Source organism: Limulus polyphemus, unplaced genomic scaffold, assembly GCF_000517525.1.
Source record: "Limulus polyphemus unplaced genomic scaffold, Limulus_polyphemus-2.1.2 Scaffold1671, whole genome shotgun sequence".
NCBI classification, from domain to species: domain Eukaryota; kingdom Metazoa; phylum Arthropoda; class Merostomata; order Xiphosura; family Limulidae; genus Limulus; species Limulus polyphemus.
This window is the reverse complement of record NW_013667281.1, coordinates 20,537-24,615: the sequence shown is the minus strand read 5'-3', so window position 1 is coordinate 24,615 and position 4,079 is coordinate 20,537. Positions and strand designations below refer to the sequence as shown.

At 34.5% G+C, this 4,079-nt stretch overlaps 1 protein-coding gene across 1 annotated transcript in view; it reads left to right on the top strand.

The window, feature by feature from the left end:
- LOC106464506 overlaps nucleotides 1-4,079 on the top strand; it is a 22,878-nt gene that overhangs the window by 6,144 nt on the left and 12,655 nt on the right. The gene's annotated exons all lie outside the window — the stretch shown is intronic.

Sequence of the window (4,079 nt, the reverse complement as noted above, 5' to 3'; positions counted from 1 at the left end):
TGTCTGCATTAGGGTTCAGCTGCGGGGTCTGGAAGGAGCTTGCCATTGTCTGGGGCTGATTAATTCGATGGTTAAAGTACCCTCCCTGTGTAAAAGACAATAAATCACCCTTTAATGTATTTAATTCGCTTTGAAATTGACTAATGTTTTCCATTTGTACGTTTTGCCACTGTTGTTGACTTTCCTGCAACTTTTGGAGACTTTCTTCTTGTTTATTTTCTTTCTCTTCCATCCACTGCTGTAGTCTCTCTTTTTGTTCATTTTCTTTCTCCTCCAACCACTGCTGTAGTCTCTCTTCTTGTTTATTTTCTTTCTCCTCTAACAACTGCTGCAATCTCTCTTGTTTATTTTGCTGTTCCAGCTGCCACTGTTGCAGGTTTTCTTGCAACTGCTGTTGTCTCTCTTCTTGTTTCTTTTCTCGTTCTTCTTGTTTCTTTTCTTTTGTCTCCAACAACTGCTGTAATTTCTCTTCTCGTTCTTTTTGGTTCTTTTGCTGTTCTTGTATTGCTGCCATCAAATCTACTAAGCAGTAGTTTGATTTGCCGCTTCTCGTTTCCATTTTTTTATCCCACTCTCTGACACCAATTTGTTACGTCTCTGGTCCTTTGTTAATTTCCCGTAAAAATTCTTTCCGAAGAAACTTTAACGATAGAATATCTTTCTCAAATAAAACTGGTTTATTCTTTTTGAATACAACTTTGCAATACACTTAATTTCCACAGATGCGCTATAACAAACGCTATAATTCACAACGAACGTCTCACGTGCTCGACTCAACAATATATCTCTCTCTGTCCGTAGTTCAATTACATTGTTGCCGTCAGTTCTTGGCGGTTTATATACAAGACTATCGCATATCTAGTAGCCTCTCTAGGTTTCATGAACGTTCTAGAAGCGCATGACGTATTAGTAGAGTCACGTGACCTCCGCAGTCGTAACAATATGTTCATCTGTATATATTGAAAATGAATTATATAAACGTTGTATAGGTAAGTCTAGTAATGTTTGGCATGGCTGTTGTTATTGATTTTTTTTATTCCACTCTCATATTTACATAGCTTTGAATGTTTTCTTGAAAAGATTTTCAATGTATTGTTAAAATATCACCATTATGATGTGTTTTGTAAAATATATGATCATATATATATTCTTTTTTTCGGTATTTCAACTGTTTTGATAACAAAGTACTAAATAAACTGCTCAATGTGAACTTTAAGTATTTCTCTTGGTTGAAAAATAATGACAAAATAAAATTCGGTTCCTGTGTAAGTGATTTAATATTTCAAGCTTGGTGGTTATGGCAATTGAAGGGAAAATCGGTACTTGCTCATTATCCTTTCCTAGGCTTGGATTAAGTTTTAAAATGTTATATTATTGTTTATGGTTAATAAAAGCATCATCTGTTAACTAATGGACATTTAACAATTGGATTAGGTTTTAAAATGTTATGTTGTTGTTGTTTTTGATTTAAAAAGCATCATCTGATAGCTAATGGACGCTTAACAAATGGATTAGGTTTTAAAATGTTATGTTGTTGTATGTGATTCATAAATGCATCATCACTTAACTAATGAACACTTAATAATTGGATTATATTATAAGATTTTATGTTGTTACTTATGATTAATAAAAGCATCATCTGTTACCTAATGGACACTTAACAAAAACATGTTTGATTCCTATAATGTATTAAACTGCTTTGACTAAAATTAATATTTTTACGTATTTATTATTTTCGTAATATCATCTCTAAGATAAGTTGTTACATATGACAAAAAAAAACACATTAAGTAATTTGTATCTAACTTTAACCAGCCTTAACTTGATTCAAGAAATTGAGGATTGTGTACATTTATCACGGTTTAGGAAAAAAATTTATTTGAGAACAAAATATCAGGTACTGTACAACTAAATGTGTCGCTGTTAGTTTATGTGTACCACAGTTTGTAAGCGATGCTATTTCTTCTGGAAGGCAACAGTTCAGCGTCTGTTTGGAAAAACACGTAATCGGCTTTAACAACAATTGGACAGACCCAACTACTACAGGTGAGGTGAAGTGTGTATACCATTTATACAGAAGGAATTCAAGAAACTAAAAATTCTTGGTGAATACAATTTTGGCACTTACCAGAACTGGTTCAAATCAGTTAGTTTATACATTATTAATGCCAGATCTCTAATATATATTTCATACAATGCCACCAAACATGTAATCAGACGGAGAGTTTTAATGATCATCGTACTCAAATTGTAGGCTTATATCACAATCTTTATTGATATAAAAATCTCGTGCTGTTTTGCGAGACGTGTTTTCAGCTGTGCTCTAACAGGTGTCTTGTATAATACACCACCATCGTTTTTTGTTGTTGTTTTCAAAAGCTCGTTAAGTAATCATTGCTTAAAAATCTTCGCATTAATCTATCCTTGTGGTTCTAAATCATGTCTTAGATCTGGACGAACCTTTTAAAGATGTTGATAGTATTACTTTGGAACCAAGAATGGTAATTAGAGCAATATCCTGCTTGAATAACAGATTTGTTTAATTACCACAAAAATCCGCCTTGGTGCTTGGAACATATTAGTTTAAGGTTGAGAGATATTCTTAGTATTTAAAAGCTTAGAAGATTTAGAGTACGAAAAATGCAATCCACATATAAAACCTCCATCACACCCCTACTCAATTAGCACACCGTAATAAAGGGAGAAATATTTATCGGCTTTTGTCACCAGATCCATATTTCACCATTATTTCAAAACTGGCTGAAGTGCTTTGAGCACTGACTCCACAAAATATTACGGCCAATGTGAAGATTCCGATACTGAGAAACTATAAGTCATAAAAAAGATGATGCCATTCATTCTAAGGGTTTATATACACTTTGCTTATCCCAGACCATTCAAATTATCAAAAGAACTCGTTTTGTAGACCTCACATATTAGTTCTATACGTAGCTATAATGAATTCAGTAAGGTCACTGAGCTTGTTGCAAAAATGATATCGAGCACTTTTTTTCACAATAATAGAAAGTGTGCATTGAATACATTCCTATAGCCTTTCCACCAACCTCAGTGTACGTTTCATAGATGTTTCTGATAATGTTATATGCTCTTATGCATACTTGATTACGTTTGGTCAAGCACTACTGCCACTGTACCGCGACTATATTGCGTGTTAATTCTTTTACATTCTCAGAATACTTCACGTTTCTTCTTTTCAATTCACATAATTCACACACTTTTCGTATTCTGTATACACTTTCTCAGGAAACTTACTTTTTGGTAGTAGTGTATATTAAGTAAATATATGGGCATGTTGGGATAAGGATTCTTCTACAGTAGGTGTCTATGACTTGGCGATAAATTCAAAAAATCAACGAACAGCATGCACTTCACTTGTTTTCTAAATAATACAGGGTGTCCCAAAAAATGTATACACATTTTGAATGATTATAAATAGAATGTTTATTAAGATATATCTGAGTTTTATAATCCAAGTTAAAGATGACCGTTCTGGTCTAGGCACTGCTGATAACGATGACAGATGGAATTGCAAACATCTCGAATAATTTCATTTGGTATTTTGGCACATTCTCTTTCAATTACTGCTTTTAATTCATTGATTGTTGCAGGTCTTGGGCTATAAACCTTATCTTTGAGGTATCCTCATTAAAAAAAAGTCTAGTGGTGTGAGTTCTGGTGAATGTGGGAAATTCAATGCTACCTCTTCGCCCAATCCATCTATTCGGCAGATTTTCGTCAAGATAGGCCCTCACATCACGATGGTAGTGGGGAGGTGCTCCATCTTGCTGGAAATGAAACTCCTCATCTCCAAATTGCTCTCAAATGCGTCGTATGACGTATTCCTGCAGCAAGTTCAGATAAACAGCACCAGTGACTGTGTTTTCGAACAAAAATGGTCCAATTACGCCCAACGCTGATAATCCACACCAAACTGTAACCACTGGTAAGTTTATGTGGTGTTCAATCGTAACATGCGGGTTCAGAGGTGCCCAGTAGGTGCAATTGTGGCGATTAACTGAGTCATTTAGCTTAAATGTGGCCTCATCGCTCCAGACAAT